The sequence below is a fragment of the Chiloscyllium plagiosum genome, chromosome 34 (genome assembly GCF_004010195.1).
Source record: "Chiloscyllium plagiosum isolate BGI_BamShark_2017 chromosome 34, ASM401019v2, whole genome shotgun sequence".
NCBI lineage: Eukaryota > Metazoa > Chordata > Chondrichthyes > Orectolobiformes > Hemiscylliidae > Chiloscyllium > Chiloscyllium plagiosum.
Window position 1 is genome coordinate 17,792,085 of NC_057743.1, and position 22,619 is coordinate 17,814,703.

The window sequence follows — 22,619 nt, forward strand, 5'->3', positions numbered from 1 at the left end:
TGATAGGGGAGGGGAGGGAAATGTATCCCTGGTGGTGGGGTCCGTTTGGAGGTGGCGGAAATGACGACAGATGGGATACGATATTTCCGCCACCTCCAAACGGACCCCACCACCAGGGATACATTTCCCTCCCCTCCCCTATCAGCGTTCCGAAAAGACCACTCCCTCTGTGAGACTTGTCTCACCCTTCAAGAAGTGCCTAGTATTTTGTGGTATGTCCTAGCTAAGTCCTTCAAGAGAACATTGGACTTCTTACACAGTTTAGCCTGATCAGCCAAAGAAACCCAAGATTACAAGGTAATGCGCCACAGCGGCAGGTGAAGAAGTGCCAACCAATCCCAGGGGAAATTCCAGAGTTCCAGCCATGCCTTGCAAGCATGTTATAATGCCCAAGAGGTAACTATGTTGATACAGCCTGCAGAGCCCATTCAGATAGTACGTGTGGTCAATCACATGACACTGTCAGAAAAGCTGAAGTCTTTCCGAGCCAAGTGACATACCCTAAAATGAATGGAGGATGTGGACTGTGTGCAAAAACTGACTCTGATTCCAGCACAATCTTATCCCTTTAGGCATCTCATACAAGATGTACTCTGGATACATGGCACAGCGTGGTACAGTCTGCTCAAGATAAACTAATTGCTTCCCATCGGCTCCATGCATTAGCACTGACTTAACTATCAATCCCGAACCTCAGTATGTACACCTGAACCCTCACACATCATTGGAACAGACAAACCACCTACTACTGGTATGGTCAGATGCGATCGTTTGATGATTCACAAGGTGACAAATCCATCAGTTTCAGCACCACCGATTCCAAGCAGCAACAGACTCATTGTGGTCAGAACCAAGCAGAGCAGACCTAATGGTTACGTCAGACATTGAACTGCATCATGGGTGACCTGAACATATCTACCATGTCTCTGAGATGGTATGTTCTTTCTGGTCATTCAGAACCAAACTCTCCAAGAATGCTGCCTTCAAGGACAAACAAGTGGTCAGTGAGCAGACTCTACCTCAACATATGCTGCACCATATCCATGTAGGTCTATAATATGCAAAACAAAAACAAGATTGGCATATGAATTGATATACTGGTTTGCCATCAATAAGGATATTGATCAACTCGTCAAGTGAAACGTCAATTCATTAACCTCCACAATCTAGAGAACATCTCTTTCAACACGTTTCCTCCTGAGCCATGGTGTTAAGATATGTGGTATGTCCAAGGACACTACTGCATACTGATGGTGGCTGACCTTTCACTATATTCTTCACAAATCAGATGTACCACTCGCACAGCAGTTATTGACACATTGACAGCCGTATTCAGTACGTTCAGTGTACCTTAACAGATTGTGTCTGACAGTGGTGTGCAGTATATTAGTGCTCTCTTCCAAGGTGTGCAGGGAATGGGATTACTCTTCTCCTCACTACCTGTAGTTAATCACAGAATACAATTCATGCCATAAAGTCCGTGATTGTTTCAAATGAAGCAACTTGCTCAGGTATTCAAATAGCTGTGTTAAATCTACAAGTTACATTATTGTATATAGTCTAGGCCATTTGACATTATCACAATCAATGGTCCAGTCCTGTGAAGATATGGATGGCGTATCCAAGCTGCATTTTATTAGCCACCTGACACACAGGATGCTGGCTTGGATACTAAAGATATCATACCAAACAACAAGCAGACGTCTACAACAAATGGTACACATCCATCCACACGGCGCAACACAGATTGAGGCTTCACCATTAGGTTGTGATAACTGCATAAGGACCACATCTGGTCATCTCATCCATCCATCTGGGTCTTATTTGAACATATGGAGATAGGATATCTGTATGTAACATTGTAGATGTTATCAGTAAATAGTCCCCGTTCTTTAAAGGGAAAAGGGAGATGTTGTATTTTGGAATAGATTCTAGAGCAGCCAGGCCTTTACCTTTTTTGAGACAATTACTGGAATTCACAACATGTGACATTTCAGTTTAAACGTTGTTGTGATTGAATCAGGACCAGGTAGATCTCACTCACTATGAGATCCTTGCTTGGGATTGTTAACCTGCGTTAATCAGGGAGCCCTGGCTGACAGGTATAAACACAAAGTTTGGCTTTGCCATTCCTCTCCGCTGTAAAATTGTTGTTTCTCGGTATACAGCTGTTAATGTTAATTGTTTTGTAAATTGTGTATTGTTTAACAAAATTTTTAAAAAAACAGGAAAAAAACCCAGGAGATTTAGAGTCTCCTCATGTTAGGGCACTGACAAAAAACAAGACAGGGATTTCACAATCCCCTCTGTTCCGGGGCTGACTCCAAGCTGACTGGCCACAGCCAGTGTACTCTGCACAAGGCACTAAAAGTGTGACTTGGTGATGGGATACCAGCCTCTGGTACTTCAAATGTGTACTGTCTTGCTGTCAGTCACTGTCTCTGTGTTGTGGCATCAGTGTAGTATCTTCAATCAGTCAGCTATGTACATCTACTGTACCGTAACACCAGTGAACACAGAACCCAGACAGTTTTAGTAATATTGTAGCTGTGTACATCGTTAGTGTTGTAAATAAATTTCAAGACAAGTCTCAAAACGAAGCTGAGTTTCTACGGTATATGTTATGTGGACGGATGCCAGCTCATGGAGTCAGTGAGATTGTTGCCCTTTCTTACCTGTTGAGCTTCCAGAATTCTTTACTTTTACTGTACAACGTGAGCCTGCTGGCAGCTGGTGGAAGGAGAAAGAATAAAATCTTCATTTACGTAGCGCCTTGCATGACTGTGAGCCACCCCAGTGAGAAATTAGGTCACCGTCACCAGTTGGACCCATTTTAGTGACTCCAGATGTACTGACATCTCCCTGTGCTTGTATGGATGGCCCTTGCTCTGAATCAGATGGAATGCCAGGGGGGTGGACTGTGTGTTTATCAAAGACCATGTCACCGTGTTGATGCCACTGGTCATTATATCCTTCAGAGTTGCTGAGGGGTCTTGAGGGGTTGAGGTTTTGGAGAAATTTAAACATCATACATTGAATTGTTATGGCAGGGTTGTGAAAGCAAAATGTATTTCTCCAGTTGGTTATTTCAGGAATGTGATCCACAATGTTACTTGATTGGATGGATAGTTGCGTTTGGTGGCTTTTGTTCCCTCTGGATTATTTGATATCATTTGTACCTTGCACATGTCTATTATGTAACAGTGTCTCCTTCACTGATTTTCAGTTCTCTCTTTTTAAAGCAAGATACAGGCATTACATTTTCTAATATTAAGCTCCGCTAATGATTATTTTGGGCGGCATGGTGGCACAGTGGTTAGCACTGCTGCCTCACAGCGCCAGAGATCCGGGTTCAATTCCTGCCTCAGGCGACTGACTGTGTGGAGTTTGCACATTCTCCCCGTGTCTGCGTGGGTTTCCTCAGGGTGCTCCGGTTTCCTCCCACAGTCCAAAAATGTGCAGGTCAGGTGAATTGGCCATGCTAAATTGCCCATAGTGTTAGGTAAGGGGTAAATGTAGGGGTATGGGTGGGTTGCGCTTCGGCGGGTCGGTGTGGACTTGTTGGGCCGAAGGGCCTGTTTCCACACTGTAAGTAATCTAATCTAATCTAATCTAATCTAATCTAATTTACTAAGTAGCCAGGGCTCCAAGGGCATGTTCTCCATTATGTGCAAGCTACAACTCATTAGGCCTGAATGATATGGATCTGAGTGTACAGTTTAATATTCCAGAGGTTCCAATCTATTTGACTTGAAGGCTCAAAGAGAGGTCTTTCCCAGAAGCTAGGCGAAAGTGAGGACTGCAGATGCTGGAGATCAGAGTCAACATTAGAGTGGTGCTGGAAAAGCACAGCAGGTCAGGCAGCATCACGGCCATGTCACTGTGTTGATGCTACTAGTCATTGTATCCTTCAGAGTTGCTGAGGGGTCTTGAGGGGTTGAGGTTTTGGAGGTTTCCTGCTCCTCGGATGCTACATGACCTGCTGTGCTTTTCCAACACCACTCTAATCTTTCCCAGAAGCTGGTTACTGCAGTAAGACCACCCAGACATGACGGGGCAGAATGTAAGTACATGGCCTCAACAAGTGGACTATCACCTTGTTATTCCACACACGCCTCTTTCTTCCAGTCAGCCCTGTGCTTTCATGAGTAAAATGGAAACAGGAGGTGACATTCTCTTGAACAGTTCCCCATGCTGTCTGACTGGACTTGAAAAATATCAGTCACCATTGTCGATTGTCATAAAAATACATCCTATGCACTGATGTCTTTTATGGGATGGTTTCTGCTGTCCTTACCCAGTCTGGCCTAACATGACTCCAAACCAAAAGCAATGTTACTGATTCTTAAGTGCCCTCTGCAACGGCCTAACAAGAAACTCAGTGCAAGGGCAGTTAGGTTTGGGTGATAAATGCTGGCATTTCCAGCAACACCCACATCTCCTGAAAGAATAAAGCTAAACAGCAAAGACTTGAGGGTCTGAGACAGTTGGAGAGATATCGCAGACCAGCTACACGCACATCTCGCGTTCAAAAGCAAACTTCTTCGGGACAAAAGAATCAATTGAGAAACCAATTAAACGGAGTTTCAGAAAAAAAACACCAATGATCTGTCCCTGCATAATCACATTTCTGATCCTCCGGCAGAATTCTCAGAGTGTGTATAAACTGGCTGAGTACAATTGAACATTTTAAATTGGATTTGTTTGAACTGACATCCCACTGGGTCTCTGACCAGGAAAACTCAGCTTTTCTCTCAGAATGCCCAGTTTCTGTTCCAATTTACTGTCTCCTCAGCTTTTATCTTTATTTCTGGAGTCTGAGAATCAAGAGCTTTAGCTATAATTTCAGATCTGGGAAGCTAACAGGAATAAGGGCTTATTGGGTCGCTTTTCCTAACAACCCTGTTTTGCCTTTTTTTTGCTAATTATCTTTATGCGAAGGGGCTATTAATGGCAACATCAGCATTTGTTGCCCCATTTCTACTTGCCCTTGAACTGAGTGGGTTACTAGGCCAGTACAGAGGACAGTAAGGAGTCAACCTCAAGGCATTGTGTGGTGAGTGGCATGTCACCAGACTGGCAGATTACTCTTCCTAAAGAGTATCTGTGAATCAGATGGGCCTTAACCACTATTAGCGATACTTTCACACTCAGCGTGTCTGAGATTTCCTTTCAACTGCAGATGTTTATTATTTAATTGAACTTGAATCTTGCCAGTGGCTGTGGTGGGACTTGAACACACAAGCGGCACGGTGGCACGGTGGTTAGCACTGCTGCCTCACAGCACCAGAGACCCGGGTTCAATTCCCACCTCAGGCGACTGTCTGTGTGGAGTTTGCACGTTCTCCCCGTGTCTGCGTGGGTTTCCTCCGGGTGCTCCGGTTTCCTCCCACAGTCCAAAGATGTGCGGGTCAGGTGAATTGGCCATGCTAAATTGCCCGTAGTGTTAGGTAAGGGTTAAATGTAGGGGTATGGGTGGGTTTCGCTTCGGCGGGTCGGTGTGGACTTGTTGGGCCGAAGGGCCTGTTTCCACACTGTAATCTAATATAATCTAATCTAAAGGCCAGAGTATGAGTCAGAGCCAATGGGTTTCTTGTCAGTGACATTACCGCCATCTCCTCCATCCTCATTGTCGATACCACCGTGAAACATGGTGTAATGCTGTTTTTGTTTCCTGCTGTTAGTCAGGGTTTTTTTTTTGATAAAATATTGGTAATTAAGAACTCACCAATCAGCCTGGATCTAAATGGGAAATGACAGGTTAATGTGTCAGATCTCAAACTCCTGAGAAATGCTACTGTAATTGACCGTCGCTTGACTGTAGTCGAGTAGTTCCAATTGACCTGGGGTGAGACTCTTAGAGATGTACAGCACGGAAAGAGACCCTTCAGTCCAACTCGTCCAGATATCCCAAATTAATTTAGTCCCATTTGTGAGCATTTGGCCCATATCCCTCTAATCTCTTCCTAATCGTATACCTCTATAAGGTCACCCCTCAGCCTCCGACATTCCAGGGAAAACAGCCCCAGCCTATTCAGCCTCTCCCTGTAGCTCAAATCCTCCAACCCTGGCAACATCCTTGTAAATCTTTTCTGCACCCTTTCAAGTTTCACAACATCCTTCCTACAGCAGGGAGCCCGGAATGGAGAGCTGGTTCCACCAGATCAATGACTCCTCTCAGAAGTGTGGATTCACATGAACACAGAGATACTGTTGAGACCCAACAACTACTGCATTTATGTAACACCTTTTGTGTGGTATCATGTCCCACAGTGCTTCACAAACAAAATTTGCCATCAAACCAAATAAAGAGATACGAGGGCAGGTGACCAATTATTTGTTCAAAAAGGTTAGCTTTTAAGGAGTGTGGTCAAAGGAGGAGGGGGAGATGGCAAGGGGAAGAGATGGAATGATGGAGGTCAAAGTCCTGAATAACTGAGGACATTGCTGCAAGGGATGAAGTGGTTAAAGTCAAGGACGCACAGGGGATCACCACTGGAGGGGTGTGGATATCTCCATCGCTGTAGGATAGGGTGAGGTTACAGACATTGGTAGCAGTGTAGACCATGAAGCTGAGGAGTAGTATTTTGGCCCATTGACAGTGACAGACTGCCCTAGCTGTTCTCAGATGCTGCCTGACCTGCTGCGCTTTCCCAGCGCCAGCCCTTTCGACTCTGACTCTCCAGCATCTACAGTCCTCACTTTCTGCTGGACTTAGTACAGGCACAGGATGAGATCCCACTGGGATCAGGGGCTGTGCAAGAAGAGAGAAGATTGAGGGGTGGAGAAGGAGGAAGTGCACAGCAGGCCAATGAGCAGAGGGTTAACATTTCAGGCAAGTTCCTTCACCAGGGCTAGATGCTGTGGATGTAACTCACTGGGATGTTTAGTATTACACAGTAACATCAGCTCCCAGTTAGACTGGGGGACCCAGTTCCCCCTCACTCCATTCAGCAGCTCTCTCCCTCTCCCACCCCACTCTTTGTTTGCTGTGTTACTTTGCCTGCATCTACTGATTTGGAACCTTATAAAGACTTCATTTACAGCCAGAGAGATACTGTTCACACACGGATTAACGAGCTGTCGTGTCACAGGAAGCAGAGCATGAAATTTAATCTTAAACATCTGTGGATTCGAATCTTAGTGTGAGAATGTTTAGTGGGATTCATGAGAATGACTTTACGCGTGGGAAGTTTTCAATTAAATTTTTTGTGCTCGTCAGAGGTGAGGGATATCATTGGTGAGAGGAGCATGCTCTCTGTTCCAGTGTTTGCCTCTCACTGGCAGCAACACGCGTTCCTCTGGTCAGCAGCAGTATGGGCGAGATGCAGAGCAATGCTCCCTCAACACTGGCATCAGCTCCAGCATTGAGGTGGCTGTTAGTAATGGGTCCTCGTGGGCTATGCAGTGAGGTGCGAGCCGATGGACTGTTAGTGCCTTGTGGGAGAGAGTGTGGATCACAGATGCTGCAGTTGCAGGAACCTGATGAAGAGTTTATGCCCGAAACATTGACTCTCCTGTTCCTTGGTTGCTGCCTGACTGGCTGTGCTTTTCCAGCGCCACACTCTTCGACTCTGCTACTGCCTTATGATAATGGCAGCCCCCACTCTCTGCTTCAACCCTCAGCTCAAAAGTAGTTCTGAGCTGAAAGCTAAAGGAAAGTGTCTATCGAACGTAAGATGTTCCAACTCCGACAGAGAGTGGGACTATTCGCTGGGTTAATCATACAGCCGTTGTGGATTTTGGGAGTGGGTCTATTTGAGGTCTGACAGGTCCACAACCTGAAACCAGTGCACATTAGACTGCAGTGCATTATAAAGCTCTCTAATCCCATTGAGCACTAACCTTTCAGGGCAGTACTGAGGGGGTGCTACGTTGTCTGAGGTACTGCCCTTTTGGTGAGACATTCAACCCCTCTCAAGTGGTTTCCACTGAACTTTGGATGAAGCTCAAGGGAGCTATCCCTGATCTGCTGGGCAATATTTACCCCTCAACCAACATCACTGAACCAGTTTATGTTTGTAACCTCTCTGTTATTTGTGGGAGTGTGCTGTGTTCAGATTGGCTGCTGCCTTTACACCAATGACTATACTTCAACTCCAGATGAATCCTGACTCTGTGTCGCTTTGGGATGTCTTGAGGTCCTGAAAGGTGTAGAATGAATACGCAGTTTGGAAAGGCAAATCAGGGCAGGACATATACAATGGTAAGGTCCTGAGGAGTGTTGCTGAACAAAGAGACCTTGGAGTGCAGGTTCATAGATCCTTGAAAGTGGAGTCGCAGGTAGATAGGATAGTGAAGAAGGTGTTTGGTATGCTTTCCTTTATTGGTCAGAGTATTGAGTACAGGTGTTGAAAAGTCATATTGCATCTGTACAGGACATTGGTTAGGCCACTGTTGAAATATTGCATGCAAATCTGGTCTCCTTCCTATCAGAAAGATGTTGTTAAACTTGAAAGGGTTCAGAAAGGATTTACAAGGATGTTTACAAGGGTTGGAGGGTTTGAGCTATAGAGAGAAACTGAATAGGCTGTGGCTGTTTTCCCCGGAGCATCGGAGGTTGAGGAGGTTTATAAAATTATGAGGGGCATGGATAGGGTGAATAGCCAATGTCTTTTCCCCATGGTAAGGGAGTCCAAAACAAGAGGGCACAGGTTTAAGGTGAGAGGGGAAAAATTTAAAAGGGACCTAAGGGGTGATGTGTGTATGGAATGAGCTGCCAGAGGAAGTAGTGGAGGCTGGTACAATTACAGCATCAAAGAGGCAGCTGGATGGTTTTTATGAATAGAAAGGGTTTAGAGGGATATGGACCAAATTCTGGCAAATGGGACGAGATTAATGTACAATATCTGGCAGACATGGACCAGTTGAACCAAAGGGTCTGTTTCCACGCTGTACAACTTTACAACTCTTTAGGGCGGTGTGGCAGCTCAATAGTTGGCAATGCTGCCTCAGGGAACCAGGTTCAATTCCCGCATTGGGCCAATGTCTGAGTGGAGCTTGCGCATTCTCCCCATGGGTTTCCTCCGGGTGCTCTGGTTTCCTCCCACAATCCAAAGATGTGCAGGTCAGGTGAATTGGCCGTGCTAAATTAGTCAGGGGTCAATATAGAGTAAGGGAATGGGTCTGTGTGGGTTACTCTTCAGAGGGTCAGTATGGACTTGTTGGGCCGAAGGGCCTGTTTCCATACTGTAGGGAATCTATTCTTTAACAAGACTTGTTAAGGTTTGTGAGGTTACAGTGAGAAGCCCCTATCTTCCCAGGTGCTCATTACGCTGACTGGGTGAGTCACTGAGCAGCTTGGCCTAGCTGCAAATGTCAGCTCTCAATGTGCCCTTTCATGTGGGACTTTGCTCTTCATTACGCTGGCTGGCCATGTACGGTAGTTCATCACGGAGAGGGGTTGGGGGGGGTCCTCTGCAGAGGCTGTACACATCAGTCACGTTCAAGATTTCGATAACTGTGCCGAGATGACAGCACTCATGTGGAACGAAGAGGTTATTGATCTCACTCAGACTTTCTGACCCTTGCAAAATAAAAACCTCTGCAAAATGCAAGAGCTTGAGCACAAAGTTAAATTTTGTCATCAGGCCAACAGTTCTGAGGGGAAAGTACAGAGCAGGCTGGGCCTCTGGCATTTGCACCGAGCTCTGCACCATCGCCCCAGTCCCCCATTGGGCAATCCACAGGAAAACATGGACTTGCAGTCCCAGAGGTTGCTGCTGCACACAGAAGAACACATTAGAGAGAATGCTATCAATAATAACAAGAAAGGTTATTGTCTGGCTAAGCTGATATCTGTTGAATAGGGTAAATGGTTCTGAAAGACTCAGCGTTGGATTTGTATCGAAGTCCACCCAAATCTGATGAGGTCTGTCAGTTAAGAATCAGTCAGTCTCATATGACATCCCGATGGAGATAAATGTATCATCTCTGGCTGCTGAGCATCGTAAGAGTCAATGTAAGCTGTACCTATTGGTATCTTTAAATAAACCTCCTCTTGTTACATAAATATCTTCTTAAATACTTAGAGAGAGGTTGAATAGGCTGGGGCTGTTTTCCCTGGAGCGTCGGGGGCTGAGGGGTGACCTTACAGAGGTTTATAAAATCATGAGGGGCATGGATAGGATAAATAGACAAAGTCTTTTCCCTGGGGTGGGGGAGTCCAGAACTAGAGGGCATAGGTTTAGGTTGAGAGGGGAAAGATAAAAAAGGGATCTAAGACGCAATTTTTTCACTCAGAGGGTGGTACGTGTATGGAATGAGCTGCCAGAGGAAGTGGTGGAACCTGGTACAATTGCAACATGGATGGGTATATGAATAGGAAGGTATGGAGGGATATGGGCCAGGTGCTGGCAGATGTGACTAGATTGGGTTGGGATATCTGGTCGGCATGGATGAGTTGGACCGAAGGGTCTGTTTCTGTGCTGTACATCTCCAGGACTCTAGGACTCTAAGTCACACAACACCCATGTGGCTTTTTTAATGTTGGGGGTTATGTTACAGAGCAAAAGAGTCACCTGCTGGGTAGACCAATCAGGATAAAGCGTCCTTTCCTTGGAATAGTTGGGTTTACAAAAGATAAATAAAGAACTTTAATTTATGTAGCGCCTTTCATGGCCTCTGGGTTTCTCGCTAGCTAATGAAATACTTGTGAGGCGTAGGCACTGTTGTGATGTGGGGAATGTGGTAACCAATTTGTGCACAGCAAGCCCCCAGAAACTGCAAGATAATAGTGAGCAGTGGATCTCTGTGATGTTGATTGAGAGATGACTGTTGGCCAAGATGCTGGGGATTACCCTCTTGTTCTTCTTAGATATAATGCCATGGGATCATGTACACTCACCCTGAGAGAGCAGCCTGGCCTGGTTTACTGTCAAATCGGAAAGGTGGAATCTGTCGGCAGCATATTTACCCACACTGCAGAGTCAGCTCAGATAGTCGCATTCAAATCCTGGAGTGGGACTTGACTCGTAATATTGTGACTCGAGCGAAATTGCTACAAACTGAGCCACATCTTTTACCGTTTTACAACTTTATAGTGGAATGTAAATTCAGTCAACTTCAAAAAATCTAGAATTAGGCACTAGAGTCACTCAAAGTGACAACAAAGCTACCATTGACTGTCACAAAAATCCATTTAGTTCACTCAAGTCCTTTCAGGAAGGATACTGCTGACCCCACCTGGCCTGGCCTACACACAACTCCAGACCCACAGCAATGCGGTTGACTCTCAACTGCCTTTTCAATTGGCCTCATAAACCATTTACTTCAAGGGCAATTGGGACTGGACACATCCCATCAAAGAATTTTTAAAAATACTGGGGGCTGACTGGCATTTTGTAACTCCCTTCACGTCATGAGTCAGTACATTTAGGAGATTAATCTTACCCCCATTCCCCTCCCAAAAACAGAGGGGCAAAGAGACATTTGTATTGTTTGTTGATCTTGAGATACCAGTGCAGAGCGGTAGACAGAGCGAGATGACACTGATAAGCTCCAGGAGTCCCAGAGGATGCAGAGCTAGATCTAGAATGGGAGATTCTGGGATCCCCAATACCTTGATTCATGTTCACCGTAGTAAAAGCTGTCTCATCAAACCTTTAAGGCACATTAATATGTTATTCAAACCAGTTTTGAACACATTCCATGTTCAAGAGTTATCTTATAATTCCAGTACATAGTAGACAGGAGATTGTGTGGGCTGTCAACTATAATTTTCAGCCTTTTTTGAAAAGCAGATACACATAACATTAGATAAAACTGTCAAAGTTAAAAGTAGTGGATTTGTTTACAGAGTTATACAGAAGCAGTGAGATGTGATACACAACTGAGGGCAATACCAAGAAATAGTGGAAACAATCATGTGAGCCTTGGAATAAGCACCTTCAAACCTATCTTTGTACACTTCCGTTTCCGTGCTTTTAAATGAGCCTAGTAAATGTTATATGTGCCTGACGTTCTTTCTACATCCGATGAGTTCAGATCTCTGCTTCAGAGTAAAAGATCTGCAATGCGATTTACAGCTCAAGAATTTCTTCACTTTAGAATCCTTCAAAATTCAGCTCAGACACCTTGTAAGCAGGACATCTAGTGCCTAGGTTTGACTTGGCAACGTCTCTCTTAATGGTTCAGCAAGCCGAGATGTTAGCAGTTTAGCTTGTAATCTGTCAATCTGCGTGTGTTCACATTTAAAGTTGCCTGGTTTTGATGCATGGTCATGATTAAAATCACAATGTCAACTGGAAGATTGAATTGTAAAACAGAAACCTTATAGACAGGTTGTTTTGGAGGAGCCAGTAATTTGCATTACAGGGCTAACAGTACAGAAACTTTGGCCTGGTTTCCAATGCAGATTCAAAAAGAACACTTGAAATCCATTTACAATCCTTAAACTGAGATATATATTCACATTGATACATACATTCGCATTGATATATATATTCACATTGATATACATTCCTATTGTTAGTCACTAACAGCTATTCACCCCTCTAGCCAGAATGTTATCCACTCCTTTGTCTGTCCAACTATTCTTCTCTCTTTGGACACTATCCTCATCACTTATTCCTTACTCCCCTCCCCAACCCTATCTTCTGCATATAAACTGACGTTTTCCTCGCTACCATCAGTTCTGAGGAAGGGTCACCAGATCCAGAACGTGAACTCTGATTTCTCCTCACACGTGCTGAGCTTTTCCAGCAACTTCTGCCTCTGCGGATCTCTCTGTTTGTATATACTCACATTATGGGAGAAAACCAGTTTATCACTTACTCAGGGTGAGTGGAACTGCATGTGCTTCATGCAGCTGTAGGGATGTAACCGTAGTTTAGAAACAGAATTCCAAAATGTAATGTACTTAGCATTTCTTGCCTGGCTTTCTCCCAGTGATTACCCTGGAAGCTAGTTTTTAACCCCTGAAGACTTCAGGACAGTCCTGGAGAGTTATAGAGTCATAGAGATGTACAGCACGGAAACAGACCCTTCGGTCCAATTTGTCCATGCCAACCAGATATCCCAACCCAATCTAGTCCCACCTTCTAGCACCCGACCCATATCCCTCCAAACCCTTTTTATTCATATACCCATCCAGATGCCTTTTAAATGTTGCAATTGTACCAGCCTCCACCACTTCCTCTGGCAGCTCATTCCATACACACACCAACCACTGAGTGAAAAAGTTGCCCCTCAGTGAGATATCTTTTATATCTTTCCCCTCTCACCCTAAACCTATGCCCTCTAGTTCTAGACTCCCCCAGCCCAGGAAAGAGACTTTGTCTATTTATCCTATCCATGCCCCTCATGATTTTATAAACCTATATAAATTCATCCCTCAGCCTCGACGCTCCAGGGAAAATAGCCCCCACCCCCCCATTAAACCTCTCCCTATAGCCCAACCCTGGCAACATCCTTGTAAATCTTTTCTGAACCCTTTCAAGTTTCACAACATCTTTCCGATAGGAAGGAGACCAGAATTGCAAGCAATATTCCAACAGTGGCCTAACCAATGTCCTGTACAGCCGCAACATGACCTCCCAACTCCTGTACTCAATACTCTGACCAATAAAGGCAAGCATACCAACCGCCTTCTTCACTATCCTATCTACCTGCGACACTACTTTCAAGGAGCTATTAACCTGCTCTCCAAAGTCTCTTTGTTCAGCAACACTCTCTAGGACCTTACCATTAAGTGTATAAGTCCTGCTAAGATTTGCTTTCCCAAAATGCAGCACCTCGCATTTATCTGAATTAAACTCCATCTGCCACTTCTCAGCCCATCGGCCCATCTGGTCAAGATCCTGTTGTAATCTGAGGTAATCCTCTTCGCTGTCCACTACACTTCCAATTTTGGTGTCATCTGCAAACTTACTAACTAGACCTCTTTGATTAAAGGCAGTGCTTTCTGATGTGACTCTATTTTAACAAGTGAAAATGAACATAATTCCAGAATCTAACAAAAAAAAAGCAGCATCACTACATTCAGGGTAGAATTATTAAAGTTCACACCTTTTTCATTAACATAGATGAAAATTGATCATTTTGAAGTACTTTTCAAAATTGTTATTATTTTATGTACTCATTACAACTTCTCTCCAGTTCACCTGCCAAGAACGAGCAGATACTACTGATGTTTGCACTTGTATTCAGCGTTCCTGATCTACAGCAACATCACATTTAATATCTTTGGTTTTGAGCCAATCTGTTAATTTTCTGCTATTTCAGACTCTGTTCTTCACCGCCTTCCCACCAAACGCCATCTCCAACCAGACTCAGGCTGTAATTAATCCCACTGTCCCTAACCCACTTGCAAATGCTGGCGTTGAAGGGCTTTAGGACTCTGGAACAACCTTGTAATGAACTCAAAGAGTTGTTCTTCCCTGGGCATAAATATGCCCCCCACCCCCCACCCTAGCTGCTGAAGGCGAGTAGATGCAGCAGCTCAGAGAGCTCCAGTCTGAGCTGGCGTACTGGCCTGTTAGGTGTCCTTTACTGTGGACGTGCAAAGAAGGCTGCATTTCCAGTATCATTGCTGGGGGCGGCACGGTGGCTCAGTGGTTAGCACCGCTGCCTCACAGCGCCAGGGACCTAGGTTCAGTTCCAGCCCCGAGTGGCTGTCTGTGCGGAGTTTGCACATTCTCCCCGTGTCTGTGTGGGTTTCCTCCCACAGTCCAAAGATGTGCAGGCCAGGTGGATTGACCATGGGAAATACGGGGAAAGGGTTGGGGGATTAGTTGTGAGTGCAATGCTCTTTAAAGGGTCGGTGCTCACTTGATGGGCCAAACAGCCTCTTTCCACACTTGAGGGATTCTATCTGATCCAGCAAAAAGGTTTAATGGGAATGATTGATTTTTCCACAAAACGAGACTATTTCCCTTCAGTAATGCAGTGCAGATTGCGCTGATACCTCCCAGAGGCCATATCTTCCAGATCTCCCTAACAGAGACTGAAAGACGATGTGAGCTGAGGGGAACTGTTCAGAGCTGCAAATTGTTTTGCCCTTTCATCCACTTGCTATCCACCCCAACCCTCCCCAAGCAAGTTGTTTTCTCGTGTTTGAAAGCTTCCATGTTACCTTTTCTTTGCTGTGATTTCAGAAATCCTTCCTATCACTATGGTAACCTAGAGATCTCTCTGCCTTGGGCTTCCAGGTTGCCCAAGGACAGAGGAAACTGGGCACCGTTGGAGGCTGAGGCTTGTCACACTGTCAGACAGCATTTCACACCCAGAGTGATGAGGGTTCTAGTTGTGTGAGCTGTACCGAGCGCTGGTGCCCCCATGGCTGTGTGACTGGCTCTCGCGCCAACTCTGGTGCCAGGACAACAGAGTTACAAGCAGCAAGTCAGCAAGCTGCTTAATCATTGAAAAGGAGGGGGGAGGGAGTTTGCATTTCCCCCTCCTGCCTTCCACTGAGAGAGGCCTTTCTGTTCACGTGACTGGTGCTGGAGGTGGGAGACTATAAAGGCATAGGAGCTGAAGTAGGCCATTCAGCCCATCGAGTGTTCTCTGCCATTCAGTGAGATTGTGGCTGATCGGATAATCATCAACTCCATTTCCCTACTGTGGCTCCCTTGCTTAATAAAAATCTGTCTGCCCCAGTCTTGAATATACTCAACAACCCAAACACAACTAAAATATTCCCTTTTTGTTGGGAAGTATTGGGGTAGGAATCCCCTAACGGCCCGTGAGGATCCCAGCTCCCTCTGTCACAGCAGACCCTGCTGTCAGTATGGAGAGCAGATAGCAGTGTGGCTGTAACTAGTTGGTGACAGTGCAGGCCTTGGCACCCCACGTATACTGGGGGGCAGTGTGATTTGGAGATGCCGGTGTTGGACTGGGGTGTACAAAGTTAAAAATGACACAACACCAGGGTATAGTCCAACAGGTTTATTTGGAAGCACTAGCTTTCGGAGCGACGCTCCTTCATCAGGCGATGAAGGAGCGTCGCTCCTAAAGCTAGTGCTTCCAGTTGAACCTGTTGGACTATACCCTGGTGTTGTGTGACTATTAACTGGGGGCAGTTTGAGGGGGTAAGGCAGAGACGTGGGATGCTCATGTGCCTGGAGTATGCAGTAATAAGGAAAGGTTCAGATCTGTGAATGTTCAGATACGGACTGTCTGGAGCAGGAATGAAGGGGGTGGAGATTGAGAAGGGGTTGTGGCTGAGGCCATGATGTGTTGAGCTAATGAGCTGGCAGCCTTGGTGCTCTTCAGTTAGAGGGCTCCCTGCTCCGACAGTACAGGGTGCGTCCTGAGCCTCTGCTCTGCAGCCATATGCCTCAGTAACTCTGCTGTTTATGCTCTGGCACTTGCTCCCATCCAGAGCAATGTGGCTCCATTAAAGAGCAGCGAGCAGATAGTGACTAGGCCATGACTGTAATCGGGACCACACGGGATTGCTGGTAAACTCAGCTTGGGGGAGAGGGGGGGCATAATTACAGTGTCTCCCACCAACCTCTACCCCTTCCCACCCCCACCCCATACCTCACAGAGGGAATGTGGGGCAACAGGGAAGCCAAGAGGAGGGGAGGTTCCGTTTGCAAAGACAATATCTCCAAGAAGGGGCTCTGAAACCTTTGTGTGATGGCTTAGGATGTAATTTTGCTGTTTATGGTGCTGCCTTAGTGCAAGTGGTTGTTGTAGCATTTGTAATAGTAGCAGTGATGACCCTTGTATTTCGGTGGATAGTTGTGGCAGTGATAGTTTTAATAGTACTGATGAGAAAAGACCGTGTTGGGGAGTTTGTAATCAGGGTGAAACATTCTCTTAAGTGTCTTCAGACAAGGTCAGTGTCTGAGCACTGGCGGAAGCCGGGGCCAAAATGTGTCAATTCTCAATGTTTTACCCTTTGTTTTGAAGCACGTGAGGCACATTGGCTCCCATCTCACTGGGCCCAGTGGCCATCTGCTGCGTTTCTAGGAGAGCTGTTAAACTGAAATGACAGGTCATTTATACACAGCACGGAAGCTGCCCTCTGGATCATTCCAGATGCCACTTCCACCCATGCATGCCTGGCTAAAATTTGCATTAAGCACCTTAGGATAGAGAGGTGTTGGCCGTTAGATTCCTGCGACACCTCTCTGGGAACCGTCATGTTCTATCTAGATCCTTTAGAGTACCAGGGAAGTGTAGCTCTTTGTCAGCAAATGTAGTACTTTGTCTGGGGAAAGTATTTGGAGCATCACATTATAGCTGAGGGTCATTGGGACGGCTAGTATGAATCAATGAGTTAGTTTTACTGTCACATGTACTCAAATGAGTACAGTGAAATGTTTACACTCGCCACAGTTTACAAAGGTACCTAGGTACAGATACTTAAGATCAATTCCTCAGGAAACAAAAAAACATTAGAAATGTAAAGAAATAAATAATCCAGTATCATGGAATAAATTAGAAAAATAAAGAATTAGTATGAGAAAGAAAAAGACCAACAGAAAAGGAAAATTAAGTTTAAAAAAAATGCAGAAACAAAAGTAAAACAAAGAAGGAAAGCAGATGGGAGTGGGTAGGCCTTGGGCAAGAGCCCCCACGCTGCCCTGACGTACACAGGATGCAATTCCCCATTTCTAAAAGAGGAATTTTAACTGGAGCAGAAGCAGTGATCCCCAGGATTGGCTCCCTCATGTCTTTATCTCTTCTGTTGAGCCATTACAGCATGGAACGCCATTCGGACTATTGGCCTTCTTAATTCATTCACGGGACGTGGGCATCTCTAGCTTAGCCTGCATTTACTGCCCATCCCTAAGTGCCCAGTGGGTAGTGAAGGGTCAAGCACATTTCTGAGATGGGTGTCACATGAAGGCCAGACCAGGTAAGGATGGCAGATTTCCTTCCCTAAAGGGCATGAATGAATGTGAAGGGTTTTTCCCCGATAGTCAACAGTGGTGATGTGGTCAATGGTGGGATTCAGACCCTATGTTCCCAGAATATTGACAAGAGGTTCGGGATTACTAGTGCAGTGTCATTACCACAATACCGCTGCCTTCACCTTCAGCCGAACGTCCTGTTGGTTCTCAAACTAATATGAAACAGCTTCTCAAGGAGACCGCTGGGCATTTCTGTGTTTCCTCTCAGGTTGGGGGTGAGATTGGCCAGAGGGTGTTCAGGGTGGGAACCACCTCAGAAGACGTTCTGAGTGACAGCAACACGTAGTGGGTCATGTGTCACCCAGAGCAGGAAGAAGAGCTGGTTTCCCTTCGTGACAGGCATGAATGAGCCACTTGGACTTTTCCAATAATTGCACAACTTCAAGGAACAATCATTGTGATTTCAGTCCACAAATTGATTGGATTTTATTGAGTTCCATTTTCCAATTTATCGTGACCGGAAAAGATAGCTGGGATTGCCCACTGCAAATGCACCCTGACCCAATCACACAGCTACGTGTTTAACTCTGGATTGAGTGTCATCATCACGTAAATTGAGGCTAACATTCACTTACCCAGCTCCTTCGCCTTACTTGCTCATGCTGAAATGGAGTTGGCCATGATTGAAATTCTACCCGGCACGAGGCCATTTGGCTGGGCAGGGTCCGGCTGAGTTGGAGAAGTGCAGTGTCTTAAATTGAAACGGGCCCCGCGTCAGTCCTGGGACTTGTGTGGGTCCAACAAAATTGATGCTTAATGAGACGTACTGATGTTCTGACACTACCTGACGTGCATTGTGATATACTAAGCAGGCAGCCTGTATTTCCATAGATTAGAAAGGAAACTATCCGCGCCTTGTAAAGGAAAGGGAAATGTAGGAGGGAATCAGAATCTCTACAGGATGGGAACCTCTGGTTTTCAGCTCCTGGGTGCAGTTTTGCTAATTCTGTGCTTTCACTTTCTGCTTGTTAATCCTGTGCTGATTGCGAGGGTCAGGATGTGTGGACAGAGTGGAATGAGGTTAGTTACCATCCCCACACAAATGAGGTTTAAACCCAGCATTCTCTCAGCCTGGGATCTGGGTGTGAGGAGAGTGAAAGTTATTGATAGAAAGTGTTAGCTCGCCTATGAGTGACTGTAAGAAAACCAACAAGTGTTTGTGAGACTGAGTGAGAACATGAGTAAATGTTTCTCAGTGAGAATGAGGCAAAGTGAATGATTTAATAAGAGCCGAGGAGATTGAAGGTGAGACTGAGAGAAAGGGTGGATGAATTTTGGGGAACATTAGGGTGAATTACTTAGTAAATATGCTAACAGCTGAGTGAGTGACTGAGAATTCCAGAGACTGAGCAGCAAATAATGTGTGTGTGAGACCCATAGCAGTACCTTTCACAGCCCCTATACTCTCCTGCCGCACTCCCCATCTCACTGTCTTGGCTGAGGTGGGAGAAGGAGAAGATGAAATTCTGTGCTTTCTGACGCTGCCCCTTGCCAGCTCAGTTACTGTACAGAACATCACTGCAGCTAATACAAGAGAGAGCTTCTGAATTCTCCCTGCAGCTTGTAACTGAAAATAACATCAGTGTTTCAGCACTTTCACAATCGTTCAATGTCATTTGCTTTTGTGTCACCGACCATGTATCATTCTGACAAGCAGTTTTTGTTTTGTGTGTTCACATTCAAAATGGCCCGAGTGAGCAGGGAGTCACATTTACTGTCTGGTCCAGGCGACCTGATTGGTTGGCTGTGGGGGTATGTGCCTGCAACATTGCAGCTTTTCATTCAGGATTACAGCTTCCTACAGTAGCTGCCCCTTCACTGATGGTTCTTTGAGTTTCTAGACTCTTACCTTCCACACACGGCCAGAGAGGCTTCCAGAAGGTAAAGGCACTTCCACTTTGAAGCAGTGCTGGTGTAGAAAGTTACTTTAAGCTCACTGTCATTACAATTGTTTGTCAATCCACACCAAAGTGTGTTCATTCCCAGTCACACTTTTAAAGAAACCATTTCTTTTCCATGATTTGCCTTTATTCCCTTTCTAATCCTTGTTTGGTACCACCTGTCATCTTTTATTGTCCTCTCTATCAATGGGAATTCATTGGAACAGTGACCTCCATGATGAGGCTCCCTCTACTGGATAATGGACACCATTACAGGAGAGCTTCCTCAGTGCAGGGATGTACAGCATGGAAACAGACCCTTCGGTCCAACTCGTCCATGCCAACCAGATATCATAAATTAATCAAGTCCCATTTGCCAGCACTTAGCCCATATCCCTCTAAACCCTTCCTATTCATATGCCCATCCAGATGTCTTTTAAATGCTGTCATTGTACCAGCCTCCACCACTTCCTCTGGCAGCTCATTCCATAAACTTACCACCCTCTGTGTGAAAATGTTGCCCCTTTGGTCTCTTTTATATCTTTCCCCTCTCACCCTAAACCCTCTAGTTCTGGATTCTCCGATCCCAGGGAAAAGACTTTGTCTATTTATCCTATCCATGCCCCTCATGATTTTATAAACCTCTATAAGGTCACCCCTTAGCCTTCGACGCTCCAAGGAAAACAGCCCCAGCCTGTTCAACCTCTCCCTATAGCTCAAATGCTCCAACTCTGGCAAAATCCTTGTAAATCTTTTCTAAACACTTTCAAGTTTCACATCAGCCCCTGTACTCTCCTGCCCCACTCCCCCCTCTCACTGTCTTGGCTGAGGTGGGAGAAGGAGATGGTACCTGCCCCTTGCCAGCTCAGTTACTGTACAGAACATCACTGCGGCTAATACAAGGAGAGAGAGCTCCTGAATTCTCCCTGCAGCTCGTAACTGAAAATAACATCAGTGTTTCAGCATTTTCACAATCATTCAATGTCATTCGCTGTTGTGTCACCGACCATGTATCATTCTGACAAGCAGTTTTTGTTTCATTTGTTGCAAGTGTTACCTTTCATGTTGGTCATGAAAGGCACTACATAAATGCAAGTCTTTTTTTAAAAAATAACTGCTCGCAGACAGTGGAGGCAGGGACTGTCCGCTGAGCTGGGGAGAAGGAAAAGGCAGAGGGGTTCATCATTGTGTGATGGGATATGTACCATGGGCATGCCTAGCCTGGTTGGTAAGCATTGTGCCATCACTGCAGTGGTGCCAGCTGGGGTAGGCAGTGCCAACAATGGCCAAAGAATACCAGCAATGGGGGGATTTCTGTCTCATTCGGAGGGAAACCTTCACCCACGTGCTCCCTGGAAGAGTATCATTGGGATCTTCTGAGACAGACGAGGGCCAACTGCGAGATGAGAGCGAGCTGCTAATGTTTACGGAGCTGGGTAGACAAGGGCTGTCTTAACGCTTTCTTCCATCAGGGCTCAGGGATTGGACAACGTGGTGATCCGACCTCTGTGCACACGCACATGGAGCTGTTGAGTGAACCCATTCCTGGGCCCTCCCCTGTCTGCTGACGATCCGGATGAATTTGTAAATGTTCAATCTGATCTGGGGATACGATTGCAACTTTATCTCCCTCAGTATGTCATTGTTAACACTCATGGAAGGAGACTTGCTTTGTAATGCAGACTTGCATTCAGACTTTCAGCACCTTAGAATTTTTCATAGTACTTTATGACCAACTGAGTACTTTTGGAAGGGTAATCAATTTTTTTATTTCAAAAATATACTTTATTCATAAAAAAATCTCTTTGTATGTATACATTGTCACAAAAGCAGGTCATATGAAGTAAATAAGTGTAACGTTGGGCTTTGACTCTCCAAAACATCCAAAGATCTCTCTTACACAGGCAATGCTAATATGTATATATTAGTGAGATACAGAGAGGGTCTGTTAACTGAACGGACCCTCATTTACCTTCAGCAGAAAGATCTCAGACTGTGGTCTTTCCCCACTGCGCCTTGGCGTGCTGAGTGTGTCCTTCAGCACGTAGACCTGGACCTTGGAATGTGCCAGTCTGCAGTACTCGGTCAGGGTCAGCTCCTTGTTCTGGAAGACCAACAAGTTTCGGTCAGACCAAAGAGCATCTTTCACTGAGTTGATGGTCCTCCAGGCGCATGTTCGTTTCAGTGTGCGTCCTGGGGAACAGACCGTAGAGCGCAGTCCTGCGTCATGGAGCTGGTCGGGATGAACCTTGACACAAACTACTGCATCTTCCTCCAGACCTTCTTTACAAAGGAACATTCCAGAAGGATATAGATGTGTGACAGTGTGTGGTGGGGCAGACTGACCGGCGTAGTAACTGTTGTAAGGTCAGAAATGTGGCAACCAATTGCACACAGCAAACTCCGACAAACAGCAATGAGATCCTGTTTAAACAGTCTTATTTTACGGATGGGGCACTGGGGGAGCAGTGGCCTGATCTCCTTTCAGAATTGTTCCATGGAGTCAGTGGGCTCCAACTAAGAAAGCAGCTAGGGAGGGCCATGGCTCAACGTCTCATCCAAAAGTCAGTAAGATTAGGGAGGATGGTAAAAAAGGAGGGGGGTTGGCATTGCTAATTAGAAATGGTATAACGGCTGCAGAAAGGCAGTTCGAGGGGGATCTGCCTTTGGAGGTAGTATGGGCTGAAGTCAGAAATAGGAAAGGAGCAGTCACCTTGTTGGGTGTTTACTATAGACCCCCCAATAGCAGCAGAGATGTGGAGAAACAGATGGGGAAACAGATTTTGGAAAGGTGCAGAAGCCACAGGATAGTAGTCATGGGCGATTTCAACTTCACAAATATTGATTGGAAGCTCTTTAGAACAAGTAGATTGGA

General features: G+C 45.6%; 1 protein-coding gene across 3 annotated transcripts in view; it reads left to right on the plus strand.

The window, feature by feature from the left end:
* Positions 1-22,619, plus strand: part of LOC122540243 (kazrin-like) — a 317,978-nt gene that overhangs the window by 43,385 nt on the left and 251,974 nt on the right. The gene's annotated exons all lie outside the window — the stretch shown is intronic.